We start from the raw sequence: 17,962 nt of genomic DNA on the forward strand, positions 1-17,962 counted from the left end.
TTTGTTTGATCTCAGGGGAATTGTGATAATCTTTTCATTTGGCTGTAACATTTTGTTGGAACTGAAATGTAGTTGATTTCTCTGTAGACGTGACTGACGCAAAAAAAAAAGCCAAACATTTAAGAAAAGCTGCCAGCTCTCTGGTATATTTAGATTTTTTGTCTTTTTGTAAGCTTCAATCTACGTCCTGTCTCCCTTGATAGACAGTTATTTACATTTATATATTTCACTGAGTTACATCTCTATTGATTTTCAGAATCGTGACCGAGCTCAGTGCTTTGCTCAAGGACACTCCAGCAGCGCACACAGCTGCAGAATGTTCAGCCATCACTAAATGACCCTGCCACCTGATAAAATGCAGATCAAATTCACAAAACATGCACAACAGCCATTTTTCAGTTGTTTTCAATGTAAACCTTTATTACTATTCCAACAGTTTTCCATACAAAGGCACATGTGGTGAACACTCAATCACAGCGATTAGATTGCATAACACAAACATTGCTGATTATATAAAACAATAAGCTACACGAAGGCATAGCTGAATAGATATGTTTGATCTGCGTTTAAGGGAAAAAGAGAATTAGTGCAACCGATTTAATTATTTTAGACCACAACTCGTGGTTTTCATGCCTCTGGACTGATATCAGAAGAGTGACTTTTTTTTGCTAAAGATTAAAAACATAATTTCAAGCTTATCCAGGCAGATAAGTAATTGTCTTGAGCACTGGGATGTGCATGATTATCAAAAGAATACATTTTCTAAATTAGGCCAAGATAGTCTCTCTTGAATCAATTGCAAAAGCACTGCATAGACATAGATTGTTTAAAGTAATATTTAAAAGATTTGCATAGATTATCAATCGTAATAAAAAATTTGCCACTTCCCGAAAATTAATATAGAATGAATTAGGCTGCGATAGTACTTGCTTTATTGCATTTGGGTGTGTGTGTGTGTGTGTGTGTGTGTGTGTTAATGTCAAGGACAGGAAATTAAGGCAGTGTTTGAAGCCAATGTATTTGTCATGTCTCACCCAAAGATGTATCATTACAGCCAAGCAGGTAACTGCTATGAACCAAACTGCTGTGTCTCAAAGCCTGCTGGGAAGGTTTTAATAGCGTGGCGTGTTCTGTATACACGCAGCCATGAGCCCTGCTCTGCTACTTCCTGCTGATCAAACACACTTCTGCCATCAGGAATATTAAACGTGCGAGTCCACATTTACTCAGACTGTGGCTCATGGCTGCAAATCAAAGTCTGTTAAGGCTGCAAATATGAGATTCAATACATATGAAACTGAGCTGTATTCTGTCATCCATCACCCACACACACACACACACACACACACACACACACACACACACACACACACACACACATGTATTATCTGTGTCAGTACATTAACAACGGCAATGTTGGCTCCTCAGAAACCATTTCTCTTGATGATGTCTGAAGGAATGTCAATAAACTGCTAGCCCAAAAAAAATGTAAAAATCCAGAGTAAGGATAAAAGGGGCTCTGCCCAACTGGGAAAAATGAACAAAAAAAGATAAAACAGTTGCATAGAGTATAAAGACGACAGCTCACTCCTTCGCCATTGTGTCAGCCGACACACGGAGCTGTCCAATCGCAGTGCAGTATTATTCACTGCTGCCGTGGGTCTCACATTCACGTGTCTTTGAGTCCTAGCAACTATAACAAAACAGAAATGGAACTAAACATGGGCTACAACTCATCAAATATGGCCTATGTTAGTTGAAGACACATTATATTGCTTCATGTCTAAGTAATACTGTTTACAGGTAGATATATATATATATAGGAATAATAATTACAAAATTGAGCGCCACACCCTCAAAAGTATAAAGACAAGAGTCACAATCAGGGACCAGTTCGTCCACACCTCAAGCTGCTGATCTTCTGTCTGAGTCTGTCTGTCTTCGACAGTCCAACATGATGTTTGCTCTGCTAGAACACCACAAGGCATTCGCAACCAGTCCCACTTGACCGTTGGGTCAAATAATGGATCACGCAGCAGCATCGAAGAGGTACAAACAGCGCGCCGATGTTCCAAAGTCACAGCAGTAATCGCCACTGAGTCCCGTGCAGACATCAGCGGCGGCGTCCCTGTGTAGTCCAGCCTTAAAGGCGGCAAACGGCCGCTGAAGGAGGAATCTGCTATCCCTCCGTTGTGTGCTCGGGCCGGTTAGGATCCCCCTGCATTCACCTGCAAAGAGAAAGATGAGGGCCAATCATGTGAATGTCAAAACAATTATTTGAGACAGTGGACTGTGAATGATAATTTAGGTGTATCAAACGAAGGCCTGTCCCCATTGTTCTTCACACATGAAAAATAACTTATGGGGGCATTTCTTGTGTGTCCTAAATCTGGCCGAGGTAAGCGCAGCTCCATGTACCAGCTGAAGGGATTGGGGCTGAAGTTGAAAGGCCTTAACAGGAGCCTGGTACGCTACGAACTGCTAATACAAAGAGGAAGCATGTGACACACCCTAATCTAGGCTGAGTTGGACTTCAGAAGCCCACCAAACCCCCTTTTTTTGTTACATTTTCAAGCAGCTCAGACAAGCAACTTAAAATATTACAGCGGGTCACTGAGTGCGGAGTGAACCGATAATGCAGCCGTCCAGCTTAGTGGCAGAAATCAACAACCATCGTGCTAATTAGCATCGCCTGAGCTATTAGCAAGCATCATGTTAGACTTGGCATTTACGCCGCTGTTCAGAGCGGGTGCACTCGGCTAGGGAGGAAGGGGGGAAGGGGGGGGAGTGGCTAACAGCGGAGGGTGGTGGTATAAAAGGCAGTTTCGGGTATTGGTGTCGCTTTGAGTTATTGGCATCATGGTCTTGTTTTGTTGAGAGGACTACAGTGAATAAGCTTGTTAATGGTAAATTTACAGCCCCAGCATGTGGCCTAATAAAACCAGGGGATAGAGGGGATGATGAGAATGATTGCGATTTTGTGTGTGTGTTCATGAGTGTGTGTGATGGGGATGAGGATGAGGGGGGGGGGGTGTAGTTAGAGAAAGGGAGAGAGAAAAGTGGAAGGCGCCGGTAATTAAGAGTCTAAAAGAGTGTGAGAGAGGCGCACACCGCTCAAAGCAAACTTTGAGCCCGGATTCCTCACTTTTTATTTATGCACCCCGACTCGAACCCCCCATCCCTCTTCACTCTCTCCCTCGCTCTTTACTTGTCTCCCCCTGCTGAATGAATAGCTATCACAGTGCTACGGTGTCCCATCTAGCAACACCCCCCCTCCCCATCCTCCAGCTCTTTCTCAACACTCCCCCCTCCAGCACGGCTCTGAATAGGGAGCCGAATTGAGCAAACAGTCAGGCTGTCAGCTCAATAGGAGGTCTGGCCATGAACTTGAAGTCCTTCCCAGGCCCCCAGCCTCACATTAGGGTGGGTGGGGTGGTGGTGGTTGGGGAGACAAGAGGGAGGAGGGGTTGGTGGTAATGGGGGTTTGCAGCCAGACTTTTGGGGGGCCCCTACGTGCCAGTGTTGGGGGGGACCCCTGCCACAGAGGTTCCCAAGGCTGGTGCTCTTGCTGGAGCAATGGGGGCAGGGTGCCCCAGCTGCCTGCTAACCCTCCCCTCCCTCTGCAGCACTCAGTCTGGGCAGGAGGGGTGCTGACGATGGGGTTTGTGCAGACGGGACAGTGTCTGCTCCCCTGCCAAAGCTCCTCTAGACCCTCACACACACTCGCACGGAGACACACACACACACACACACACACACGAATACACAGATCCAGACACAAGCTGCCGACCGTGCCCACCCCCTCACCTCGACTAGCTCCCAGCCCTCCCAGGCTTCTCATCATCTCATTAGCCAACGCCAGCCACTCCACTGTCTACTGTTTGCATTGTTTTGGGCTCTGCATAATTTACACAGTAAATTGAGAATGGCCCCGGCCCCCTTTGCTCAATCTACCACCTGTTTATGGAGGCCTGGCCGTGATTAGTGCGCTTTGGGTTTGACACAGTTACCACAGTACTTCTCAGGAAAGCCAAGCGACGCCTCCGCTTTTAAAGGCTGCATCGTCAAAAATGTAAATGTAGAAAAAGCTTGGCATGACCTAATTTGAGAACTGGTATCACTTAGGGATAGTCTGTGTAAATATTGGAAATGAGTTTGGAAATTTTATGAAAAATGGTGTATGTGAAATTAAACTCTTTTTCAAACTTTGGCCAAAGAATTTAAAATTTTCGCTCCTAACTTTCTCTTATAGAACGGGAAAGTCACCTTGGGCCTTTGCTGACAAGATGCTTTCTAGTGTTTAGCAACAGTCCCCTTTTCTTCTCTCACCTTGACCCAACAGGGGGTATCAGCAGTCCCGCTGCTAGGCCTGTGGACTGGCATCCTACTGTAAGTTAGCATTAGCATTGTCTCTCTGACCTCCACACCACAGACACAAACAAAAGGAGGTCTCTCTGTTGCGAGGACAATGCCGTGCATTGTTTACCGGCTGCCTTACTTAATCAAGCCCAGCCGATGCTAATTGGTGTTTTGGTTTAAGCGGTTTTCAAAGTTCGGAGCTCCCCGGTTGGAATAATGCTGCACTATAACGAGCTCGCTCAGGGAGAACAATACTCGACTTGTCTAAGCACCGACTGCCCTCCAACACTGGCCACTCGCACAAAGAGAGGCTTTCCAGTACTGAGACTCTGCCTATCAAGGTCCCGCTTTCTCACTTCTTCACCATCTCTTCTCCATTATTTCTCTCTCTCTCTGTCCATCTCTCTCCTGCTTTGTGTTGGTTTTGTTATATGCTGCAGTGTCCCTGTATGAGATTTTGAATGGTGGTTCATGGATATCATCACTTTCCACTCGACAGATGTGCGATGTGTGTGAAGAAAAAAGATTTTTAGAATGAATCTAAAAGTCGTAACTCTGTTACGGCAGACGTCATTCAGTAACACACGCTGTTTTATGTCTGTGAGCAACTATATGGAGTTCTGGATTGTGCCTCTGTATTGTCCAGAAGGCACGGCTTGCATCATATCTCCAAAATGGCAGCCGCCGCCATGTCGGGGCACGCATGTGAGGATGGCATGAGAATTCCCAAACGGGAAAGAAAACATGGCGCTTCAGAGGACAGATGCCCACTGAAAGCCTCCTGAGAGAGGCATTGAGAGCAGAGTGATTTAATGTGAACACACATACAAAACACGCTCCGCCCACATCAACTCACCCTCCCCTCCACCCATCGGCGCATCTTGTGAATCTTGCAATTAACAAAAATATCCGAGGTGATTAAAACGGAGGCTGTAGCCCGCTGGAGAGGAGGAGCGAGGGCACAGGAAGGTGGAAGAGGAGAGGATGGGGGGTCGGGGTGGCGCCGGTGGAAAGATGCAGCATGGCGGGCGCAGTGGGTTTGGTGTGTTACCTGCACTGACTGGTCTTCCCACTTCCATTTCATGCCAGCGTTGCTCTAAGATGGTGGCGCGGGCTGCGTCTCGCTGTACAGGAAAAAGGGGCAGTCTGCTGAGGATGGAGCGGAGGAGGAAGGGAGGAGGAGGAGGAGGGAAGAGGCGATGCAGAGGAGGGCGAGGAGAGAGGGAGGGCAGAATCAACAGCAACCCCTCCTCCTCCTTCTTCTCTGTTTTTCAGTCTCCTTTTGCCAGCTTTCCTTCAGTGGTGTGGTGATGGTGGTAGCCTGCACAGAAAACGGGAAAATCAGAGGGCGAGAGAGAAAATTTTAAGAATGTGGTTTATGTATAGCTCACGGAAGCATAGAATGCGAGCCATGCACACACGTGAACGCATGTATACACACACGCACGCGCACACACACACACACACACACACACACACACACACACACACACACACACACACCTTTTCATGTCTGTTCTCATGGTACAGTCTGCCCCTGAGCATGCAAATGACTTTCATTATGCAAATGCATGCAAATCAGATCCAACCATCTGAGAATCAAGGGTGGGAAAGAAAAAAAAAAAACTCGACACAGAGATTGAATGAAAGAATGAAAGAGAAAAAGGGACAAGAGAAAAATCCTTTTGAGTGGCAGGAGGCGGTAAGTTAGGTAAATGCTCTGTGGAAAACAACGGTAGCCCAATTGGACAAACACGATTACCTTCTTTGTATTGTGTCTACGACTTAATTTTTTTATATTTAATTTGCAGCATCCTTGTCATTTTATAGGACACCAGGTTTTTTTTATTAATTTGATGTCTGTGCCTTTTGTAGCAAATGTAAACACTGTGTTACTTAAATTCAAGGACACTGATGATGCTCTACATTCCTGTCACCACGTACTTTGTATCTGACAGCTGCAGTTAAGCATTAGTGGAAATAATGCCGCATTTTCAGCTTCGGTAGAATTGTAAACAGCTGTTCGGCACTGTTGACATTCACCAGTTAAGCTAAACCTGAATTTGAAGTAGCTCTGGTATATCCAACTGTAGTGTTATTGAGCATTTCTTTTAGCCTTAACAGCTGACTCAAAGCCTGTGCTGCTCTCAATTCAAATGGTCTCTGACTGCAGCTATTCTCATAATAGGATGCTCCGTATTTGTACATGCATCAGTGCAAAATAATAGGCAGGACTAGCTTAAAGCAAGTCATTAGGTGGCTAAGTGCTATTAGCAATAACACAGCCCGACCACTGTGGATATCAGATGAAAGGGGTTATTTTTAATTGCTTGAAATCAGCATCTGTCTTGACCAAAATCCTTCCCTCAATTACCCACACCTGCCCGTGCAAACCTGTGAGTCTAAAACCAAAGTAGCACAATGTAGCCGGCTTGCTAAGTTCAATATTCAGCAGGTGGAGTCTATGTCTTGCAGGTTTTAGCTGCATAGTTCATGAACCCTTCTATTCAAAGAAATCAACAAAGAAAGCTGACTAATCGGTGAACAGAGCACGCTGTCTGATTTTGCTAATACTCTGAGCCTAGCAGAAAGGATCCTCCATTAGCCAGCAGAGGAGGGAGCCAGCTTTTGTCTCTGGGTGTCAGTAGGGGAAGGCTACGTCTGAAATTGGAATAAGGTGGTAAAAACAGGGGTGACTTGGAGTGTGAGAGAGTTGGGGTGGGTATGCAGGGAGGGGAAGGACTACAGGGGTGGGGTACTGCTGAATGGTGGCAAACCTCTCCTAATTGGCACTTGACATTTTTTTGCCATTGGCACTGGAGTGGGCCAGCTTTCAAGCCCTCTCCGGGTCCTTGTTGGAAAAGTGCCTTATGCAAATATGGCGAATGGGCTCTATTGTGAAGCCTCTGATATTAACAGCTCACGCAACAATGAAATTGTGTGCTTACTCTGGACTCGTAGGTGTGTGAGAGAGAGCTAGACAATGGCAGCGGGAGCAGCTTCAGTCTGAACAGACCCTCCATCGGATGCTTTGCCAAGTCATTTCACCAGAATGGGCTTTTTCTGAGGACCGAGGCTCTCGGTAAAAGCTTTATTAACGACTGAAACAAACAAATGCATGCACTGTTTTGCTCTGGCTCTGAGAGTGTCTCTGTTTATACTGCTGCTGAATGGCTCAATTTATTGTGGTTGAAAATACTGAAGGTATGGATAGAAAAGGCTTCACTCATTCTCTTTGAAAGATACTTCCCCTCTTAAAACATCACTGTCTCAGTTCTAAATGTGAAAATGTATTCATGCTCCAGTGCTGTGCCGCACTCCCTCTGATATTTCTTTCTTCCTCTGTGTGCCCGCATTGTTTACCCTTAACTCGCTCCCTTGGGTGAGCACAGCTCGAGATCTAAAGATATCTGCAGAATCCCTTTGGAGAAAACTTGGCAAATCAGTGAAGAAATGTTGCAAAACTGAGCTACATTTTCAAACGCAGTAAAAATGATAAGAGGCCAGTGCTAGACAGCTAGGCCAAACACACTCTCGACTAAAACTTCTAAGCTGACAAGGTCTGAAGCATCCTTGTCGTCTGAGAACACAAAGCAAATTTCATCTTTATCTCCTCACAACTCAAAACCAACAGGGAGTCAAACAGAGCAACGGGTCAGTCAACAGCAGTCACCCCCCGTGTGGTCCTAGCACAGTCAAAGTACACCTGTTACTGCTAAGTTGCCAAACTTAATCTCCTTTGTCTGGGGAGGCCCATTGACTTTTGCAAATGCCTAAGATACATTCATTTCTCTGTGAGTCTATGGGGGTGGAGGGAATGCCGATGTTGTAGAAAATAACAGGGTCTGGCCTTCTGCTCCAGCCCAACAGCGAAGCCATTTTCCAAACCCTGTTGGTGTGTTCCGTCAAGAGAAAGAGAGGCAGAGAAAAGGGGGCAAGAATCACTGGGTCTTATTCAAAAAACTGTCTGGCTGCTCGGACCCGGCAGGGGTGAAAGGGAGGCAAAGGGGCGCATTGTCCCTCAGTGACAAGTGGACTAGCTCTATTGACTGTAAAGTCTACTGGTGGGGGGGCAAGTAGGACCCGACCACAATGGCTGTTTTTCTATTTGACACTTGGAGTCTAAATCTGCTTGCCTAGTGCATGAAAGCTAAGACAAACCCACCACCCTCCTCCTCTTCTTTCCTCTCCCTGCCTTCTTTCCTTCTCCACCCTTTCTCTTTGCGCTCTCTTTCTATTTCAGACACTGCCATGGGACACAGAAAAAGAGAGAGAGCAAAGGCCCTAAGGTGATTTTTAGGAACTCTCCCATCTCTGTGCCATTTTCAGGCAGCAGAAGCTAAGACAGTCTCTACTCTGGGGTCCCCAGTGTGAAGTGTTAGTGATATAACTGTGCCACACACGGAGCCGGCACAAAGCATTTGCAACATGACATGCGTCTCCCAGGGCAATGCTTAGGGTATAAACACAATCTGTCCAAGACTTCAGTTCCCATTTAGCCTCAACACTGTAACTGACACAAAAAGGGAGCACAAGGAGACAACTTATCTTTACACTGCTCAAAATCTGCCTGGCTTGTACCTGTTAAATGCTGAAATTTGTACATGCAAAATGCACCAGCACAAGTAGGCACAATCATTAATCTATAATTTACAATAACAGATCAAAACCATGCCACGATCATAAGTCTACACTGCACACAATAAAAACCCAGCGGCAGTGGTGGAAGCAGCATAATAGAGAGGGAACCAGGTACTACTTTGCCATCCAAGAAGGTGACATCTCCGGCTGTCACTTCCTGTCAAGACCCTCGTTCCTCTCTCTTGCTAGCTGAGCCCAGAGCTCAAATGTCACACTCAGCACCTGCAATGCAGCAGGCAGGCAGGCACAACTGCAGGGCTCGAAGAGATTGACATTGTGAGGTGAGGTTGCCACGCAAGCTTTTAGGTATTTCACTTCGGCCCTGCACAACTGTTCAGCATTTGTACCATGTCAAGCTGAATATATCCAAACTCCAGGGCGACGTTTTAGCTGAGCCATGTTGAGACAGCAAACCGCCATGTGGAATATGTATTACAATTGGAGTTCACTGCTAGCCTTGTAGCTCCAAAGCCATGAGACCTTGGAAACAATCCTTAGCGGCCTCTCTCAGCAGGAGTGACCCTCTAGCTTTGATGGGCAGAAAAAGAAATCACACCTTCAATCAGCCATCAGAGGCCTTGAGGTTGAAGATCTGATTGACCAATTACTCCTCACCATGAGCCTGGGCAAAGAACCTTCAGGCTCAGATTGTTCTCCTTCTCTCGCTCATGGATCTCGTCACTGGGGGCACTTTCTGCTTGATTGCCCCTGCACCACTCCCCCCCTGAGCCTTGTGCGCACACAGCAGCAGCATTCAGCAAGATCCCATCAGGCCTTTCCACATGGTAGCACCTCATGCAATGGAGGCTTTGCCACGGCCCATTCACAACCAAGCCAACTGTCACGTCAAATCAAACAACGACCAGGACCCCAAATCAAACATCTTTTCATGCAAAAGGGTGAAAGGAGTAGGTGGGAAGGAGAAAAAAAAATCAACAACGGCTAACTTAACAAAATTGGCCTCAAACAAATTCTTGTCTGTTCGCTTAGGTGCCGGCGGGGAGTTGGGAGCCCGGATTAACTTGGAGGGAGCATTCTTAACTCACACAATCCCATCCAAGTCAGAACATATGTATAATTCATAGCACCGTATGCAGCTCCTATGATATAAAAGGCCCACATTCTTTACATATTGCATGTTCTCTTGATGCCAAAGATGCAAGAAGCAAAGCTGAAATTCATGGAGCCAAATGAATAGAGCATTGACCACACTGGCTAGCAAACTGATTAGCTTAACAGCGACTTGTTAAAAGACTTGTCCATCAGCTTTGGTGAATCAGTGTGGGTCTTTTTCAGCAAGCCCGTCACTCTCGGCCATGTGATACTATGGCTAAGCCCCTGCATGCAGCCCCACACACAAGGATCATGGGGCTTATTAGATTAAAAGTGATCCTGTTGCACCAACCGTACTGCTATGGATCACTGCCACTGGCTGCAGGGAGCTGTAGGGAATATGTGCGGCAATGTCCCATTTATTTCTACGTGCCTACCAAAGGTATTCTTTCTAAATGTTGATGGATCGAAACAGAAAATATATACAGAGCTTTACAGTAAAGTTGATCTTAAAGCCTTGTGGTCTGAAACTTTGTCACTCACACACATATAATCGTGCACCATACCTTTTGCTGCATTCTGCTCCCATCTCCTTTTGAATGTCGTCCATTTTCTTCTCTCTTGTTGCAGTTCTTGTGGCAGAGTTTGTGTTTATTTTTTTTGGAGGGAGGCACGTTTGGGGTCTTGATGCCTTTTCAGGAGCGTAATGGGATTCTTGTTACTTTCGGTTATCTAGCTTTATGAAGAATGTACATCACTCATACAGCTAGATAACCAAAGATAACAACCAACCCCTAAGGCTACCCATCCTCTCAAGCCGCAGGCGAAGTGACATGGGCCAAGTTCTGACCTATAAGCAAAGGAGAAAGTTATTAATAAAAACATTTTTATATGTTTCTTTATTTAAATAATTGAAATGATAACAGACTAACTTTGGAAGGAATTCAAATTTCTATCAAAAATTTGTCTGGAAATCCGTAAAGATCCAACAGCAGTTAACACCAACTCCGAACAAAGACGTTACTCTTCTTGCTTGGGGCCTTTTTTCCTCACTGAACCTACAGCGGCCCTTAAATGTCCTGACCCTTCATTTTGTGACGTCACCAAGAGGCCCCTCACCCCACCTCAAACTGCCTCGGCCAATTAAAAACCTCCCATTGTGCCCAGAATGCTTTGATTGGCCTGCGGGTAATGCCTCTATATCAAAAACTCCCCAAAGTCAAACAATCAGTGAGAGGCACCAATAAAAAAAATGTACGCAAGTTGTCGAACCAGTCCAAACCAGCTATCGCACCAACCTTGCCTTCTCCGGCCCAGCGCCCATCCCTATGGCGCATCGGTCTTACCCGCTGACTGGCTCCATAGGAGGGTGATGGCTTCAAACGCCGCCCCCCACCACGGCCCAAATGCATTTTTAAATTAAAAGATCCTGGCTGTTTGACTACAAAAGAAACTGGTTTGTCTTCATTTACATTATCTGATGCCAAAGCAGTCGGCCGGCGCTCAAGGTTGGCGTCAAAGCGAAGATGGAGGGGTTTAAGATGTACATACACACACAAAAAAAATGTCCATGCATGCATATACACTAACAGTAATGTAATACAAATACATCCACAGCACACCCAGTAGACATACAAATACTGTATGTCCACAAAAACATGCAAAAATAAAGCTAAACACACACAAAACACTTGTACGGGTATAGACAATGCTGTAACACGCGCACACACACACACACACTCTTCTCACATGCCGTGGTGGCACATGGCACAAGGCCCCTTCTAATTAAAGCTGCTCTGTGTGCCCAGATCCCTGTTGTGGCAGGCTCCTCCCCCACCAACGCCACCACCAAGTAAAGCTCTACTGCCTGAAAGCAGAGAGAGATGGAGAGATATTGAGAGAGAATGAGAGAAAGAGAGAGTGACAGAGGAGGGCGAGGCGCAGAATATTCTCGGCCTCCATCACACACACACACACCCAAACCTGAACACGACTTGACTGGCAACATGTTAGCAGAGACGGCTACATCCCCTGTTAGCAAACAACAAATCCCACCGGCATTGTTCTCCCTCCAGGTTACAATAAACAGCTGCTGGTCGTCTCCTTCTATTCTGTCTGAATCTGTGCCGGTTTTTAAAAAGGTGTTTTTCTGCCGTTCAGAGGGCTGTCACCACAACACGGATCTTCGTCAAGGTGCTTTGTTTCAATCCACAAGGACAAAGCGAGGCCCTTTTAAGAGCAGAAACATGCCTCAGCTCTCAGAATGCTACTGCACTGGATCACACACACACACACACACACACACACACACACACACACACACAGTTCTTTCATGTTAAGATAGATCATTACAGACAATATCAGATATTGACCCAGACTTACGTATCAATGCACAAACACACACACACACACACACACACACACACACACACACACACACACACACACACACACACTGACAGCTGCTGTCACAAATGTAAAGAACATGTGTACTTCATAAATAGCTCAGTCAGACTGACTATCAGATAATTCATATTAATATTAAAAGACACATTATTATTGTTCTAATAAAAAATATCCTAATTACATAATCAGTATTATTTGATATCATCATATTTTACAATATTTAAGGTACAATAATAACCTGCAACATTCTGAAAATTCCAATTTATTTTATCTTTAAAAAGTTTTATTGCCTGTTTAAAAAACATTTAATTGACTTTGGTGTTTGAACTCATCTGTAGTTCATCACATGTTATTTTGCACTGGAATGATGCGATATTAACATTAGGATTTTTAATCGCTGCAGACTGTGCTGTGAGCTTTATGACTCGTTTTTAGATCAGAAATATTTTCACGAGTTCCAAGCTGGATAAAGAGGAAGATAATTATATGCAGATTGCACTTATTCCCCCATTATCATTAATTGTCCCTTCATTAACACTGGCTTATTCGTGACTGTGCCGCTGTTATATAATTCTAATAAATTGATACAATTTCAATATTTGTCCTGTGGGTTTTTATCCCCACAATGTTCGCCTTTCACGATGCATTTCACCCGCGAAATTAATCACTTGTGAGTTCAGAAAATTAAGCTTGTGGAGATTTTAAAGTGTCTCTCTTCTGCAAAAGTTTAAAGTGAAAGACCCTCACAGTGGCACACTGACGGCGGCCTCTTTTCTTTGACTCACCTGAGCTCAGATAAAATCCCCCAAAACATAAAAGGCATCAGTCGAGCTCCAGGTTGTTTCTCTCCACTATTTAAACAAACCTCATCAGGCTGTGCCATTGGACGAGGCGTGCGTGACGTCAACAAATCCGGCGCCTCTAATTGGAAATAATTTATGCGAAAGTGCAGAGCTGATTAGAAAGAAATTGATTCCTATTATAAAGCCTCGTTGGCTATCCTCTGATTAAAAGCACGTGCTAAAATCATTTCGTTTTACACAATTTATGAAACAGGTTGAATTCTCAGATTGAAAGCTGCGTTTAGAGGCAACAAAGGTAATTACGCACGACTTTTACGCACGATATAAAGTATTTCACACACACGTCATGGCGATATTTAAAGGTGGATGTGTTTTTGTGAAATTACCAGAATGGAGGTGGCATGCTGAGGTGACTGTGTGGGCCTGTTGGCAGACACACAGTGGGTTTGTGTCTGATGAACACACACACACAGTGTCACAGTCACACTGTAGTGTGTGGAGCTGAACAGCTGAAAATGACGATTTGTAGAAATCACTTAATTAATTCTCCACACGTTCTGTATGTAATGAAACTAAAGCTGCTGAACATTCCTGATATTGTATGAATTTTTCAAAAGAATGTCATAATTTTTTTGGCATGGCGTTTTGTTGAGCTGTGGCTGATTTTATAATATCTGTGTTTAAATCTTTAACTCATATTTGCGCTTTAGAAACCATCCTGTTACATATGATCAATTCTAATCTGCCTTAAAACTATAAATGTATAACTTAATACAGCTTTGACTATAAACTACCATATATCCCATTATTTCTTCAAATATAAAATATATCATTCCCTAAAACTTCCTATAATATCCAACCTGACTACGGAAGCCTGTGGGTGATGTGACAGTGAGAGCTGGTAGCAAATATTACCTACAGTAAGCCACGTGTTGTGAGGCCGCTGAATGTCTCTCCAGGGATCCCTGGAAAAAAGAGACGATCATTTTATTCTTCAAATGGACTATACAGCACGGAGGAGCCGAACTGCCCCATTGTACATACCCCAGCCTTCCATCAAACAGTAAAGACAATCAGAGAACTGCATTTTGCTCCCATAATGAAAAATGTTTTTTTTTTTTAAAGACGGTGATGGTGGGCGTGAAAAGGTGCAGACTTCAGTCGTGTGGACCCTGTGATGTATTCTCTGCACATTTCTGCTGTTGTCACAATAACATAACGCACAACGTGGCGCCTTTATGTTTGAACATAAAGGAATATGGTCATTGGCTGTCGCAAAATAATTACTCTAAAATACACTGCAGTGGCACACACAACTTTGCCTCCGTATGTGAGTGTTTGTGTGAGGGTGTGAGTGTACTGTGGTGCAACTAGTTCAATAAATGAACAAATAAAACACACAAAATTCACCTAAATTTAAAAAATCTAATCAAATACCAAATTTCCAGTTTTAAGATAAACATTTTTTTGTTCCTTTTCCAGAGCCAATCTCTGCCACTGCATTGACCCCTGCCTGCATACACATTAATACTCTAATGTTCATCATGTGAAACGTTGCATAATCCCAGTTTTTTTTTCTGCCTTAAAGCCATCTCAAAGCTCCAAAGGCACAGCTCTCTCCCCCGGTGTGTCCGGGGGGTGCACACGTGTTCTCGGCACAGGCCTCGTACTCGGCGCACACGTGTGGACTGGATATTTGGCCTTGTGATCGCTTTATCCGCCAGCTATGGGTGTGAACGACACCACTTTGTCTTATTACGCATGCATTGCGGGCCTGTCTGCTGGTAATCCTCATATCTGAGCCACATGGCCACACAGAGTCCTGCAAGGGCTTAATTTGGGAGAAAAAAAAGAAAGACAAGAGAAAAAAAAGGTCCCGTCTTTTTGTCCCCAGACCCTGATCGTGTCATATTGGGTTGGTTTTTGGTGCCATATGTTGCCGCTCCCGCTGCCACGGCGAGCAGAGCTGGAAAAGTGACCCTGCTAAGCGCCTGGAGGTGTGTATGAGAAATGAAATGAGGGCTGGAAGCGCCTTTTGGCCTTTGTGGCTCCCTGTGAATGGCGCATATGAAGCCTGTACACAATGCGTCATTGAGGCTGTGAAACAGGGGGAGTTCTCCCTCAAAGCAGCGCCAAACCACGTCTAATTACAAGTTGCTCTTTCACTGATATATTTCATCATTTAACCAGAGAGTGCAGGCTCGGTCCATCTGTGACCTTTCACTGGGCCTGGACACCATTCCACACTCAATGCAAGAAATGAATGAATTCGTATGATCTATCTCTGGAGCCTTTGATGCAGTTTGAAAACAGAACATTAAATAAAAGACAAAATGTGCATATTTTGTGCTGAGCAATGTTTCCACCTGCTATTCGCTCCCAACAGCTGCCATTCTGACTGAAATATCCTCTCCTACTTTGCACTCCTCAGAGTATCAAGACAGAAAAAGAGACAAAAATAAGAAAATGTGTCAAATTTAGAGCTGAAGACCTGCTGCTCAAACACACATCGCCCATGTTCGCCTGCTGCCGCCACATCCAGACCGTGCACTGCTCCGTTGTGTGTGCAGGTTGGCGACGGACGCGGCGCGGATGCAAACGCGTTCTCCTCCGTTTTTCTATAGCCGATATTCCGCACCTGCCTTCGCATCCCCCCCCCACCCCAGCCCCTGGAAAGAAAACACAGCTTATACTTCATACTCACGCCGTCGTCTGCGAGTCGCTGCGGCGTCCGCGCTCCAAAACCGAGAAGCGAGCAGCTCGGGAGATGGAGACCAAGTGAGCTGCCGGAGGCTGGACCGCTCAGTCTTCATGGCTGCGGCTGGCCGTGACGTCTCTCTGGCTCCATCCATTCAGCTTCCCTCGGACGGGTTTTCCCCCTGTTTTTATTATCATCCCCATTATTTCCCGCGGAGGTGGATCTCGCCTCCCCCCCTCCTGCCCGCGCCGTCCCTCGCACTCGCCATTCCAAGCGTCGGATGCAATATGAACTTAAAACATGCCTGCTCTAAAAACATATACCGCCACCAAGGCCCTCCCCTTTATGACACGATGCAGGTCTGTTTTTGTCTCCACCCTCTAAGATATGAAAGCAGACGTGGTCGTGAATAAGCATGGATGCCCAAGTTCTTTATGGATCAGAATCCTGGAAAATAATCATCTGAATTCATGTTGGATTTCTTGATTTTATGTTATATTTCATACTAAACCAACCCGAATTATGAAAATATTGGCATCCACTCTCAGACAGCGTAAAATCTGAAGCCCAGATTCATAATTAATTCCCTAATTACGCATAAATAGGCACCATAAGCGCCTCCGCACATGCAGCATCCTCCGTGCTGCCTCTATTGTGGGTCTGTTCGGGAGTTTCACTTATCAAGTGTGTCGTTTTGAGCCCCGTTTGGGCCCATGTGGGATTATAAAAAAGTTTCGTGTAATCTTGTCTGGCTACTAGTATTCGTTTGACACAAAGCCCCCGGCGGAGACTGCGGCCTGCGCTCATGCGCCTGGATCAAGTGCGCACATCCACTATTCTCATTGTCTGCGTCTTTGATACAGAGGAGTCCAGGAATGTGACCAGGGGGTGAAGACCGTGCAAATCAGCTTTTACTGTCACCGCCGAGCCCAGAGCCCGCAGACAAGAGCCAAGAAAGGGGGTCTGGGTCACTTGATTATCATAATAATCAGATCGCGGGGATAAAAATCTCCTTTGAATAAATTACTGGTTCAATAGGAGGCGCGACTGCCAAAGAGACAACTTTGTCAGCCCCCGGTTTGTTGTCGGGGGGTTCTCTCTGCCTACCAATGTCCCGGGCTCCCCTTTTCTTTCTCTCCAAATTTTGGACGCTTTCCTGGAGATCAAACTCTAAATACGGCTACTGTTTCTCTCCTCCCCTCCTCTCGCCCTCGCCGATGCCTGGTTACCGAGTCCAGGCAGGCAGGCAGGCAGGCAGGCCTCGAGCTCCTCTTGGGAAAGCGGAGTGGTTGGTGGTGGCTAATGGGCTAAGGACCGGGCACAATAGGCTGGGTGCACCATCCAGCCGCCCCCCTCCCCTCCTCACCCCCCTCACTTCTCCTCCTCCTCCCCCCCATCATCCCTCTCTCTTATTCCGTCGGCTGCATGGGAACCCGGGCACCGAGGTGGACCAGGGGCCGCTCAGCATTGTGGTGGCACATCCCAAGTTCATTAGCACCCATCAGGCCATTTCTGCAGTGCTTGGCGGTTAAACTCCCCCCTCCTCCCCTCCGCCACCTCCTCCTCCCAGTGTACCCAGTTTACTCTGCACAGGCCCGACTTTCAAATCCAGCTCATATGTTTCCAGATAAGAGGTTTTTCTCGGAATGTAACTGAAATATTGCGCACGGTTGAGAATGCAGAATGAGAGATTTATGCACGCAGGTCTATAACTGTAATTAGAATGATGCTTTTAGGACATAACACAGACTGCAGGCACTTTAATCACTTTGTTAATAACTTTAATTACAGATAGAACTAAAACTACAACTGTAGCTCAATTGAGACTACAACTACACGCATATAACTAAAAGTTAAATTGTATTACGTCCGTATTTAAAACTGTAATGAGCAGATTTGTGACCAGAGGTGGAAGAAAGGAGAAATATAAAAAAACAACAACATTGTATTGCAAGTAAAGGTTTGGCATTTTTGTAATTAAAATTCTAAATTTCTGTACATA

The 17,962-nt window shown here is 45.4% G+C and overlaps 1 long non-coding RNA gene across 1 annotated transcript; it reads right to left on the bottom strand.

The window, feature by feature from the left end:
• Positions 1-391: 391 nt before the first annotated feature.
• LOC127367281 (uncharacterized) lies at positions 392-16,131 on the bottom strand. Its single transcript, XR_007885458.1, has 4 exons — positions 15,967-16,131; positions 10,620-10,903; positions 5,411-5,680; positions 392-2,228 (listed from the first exon to the last, which is right to left on the bottom strand). It is a non-coding gene; the product is annotated as an uncharacterized LOC127367281 (long non-coding RNA).
• Positions 16,132-17,962: the final 1,831 nt, after the last annotated feature.

The sequence above is a fragment of the Dicentrarchus labrax genome, unplaced genomic scaffold, assembly GCF_905237075.1.
Source record: "Dicentrarchus labrax unplaced genomic scaffold, dlabrax2021, whole genome shotgun sequence".
Lineage (NCBI taxonomy): Eukaryota > Metazoa > Chordata > Actinopteri > Moronidae > Dicentrarchus > Dicentrarchus labrax.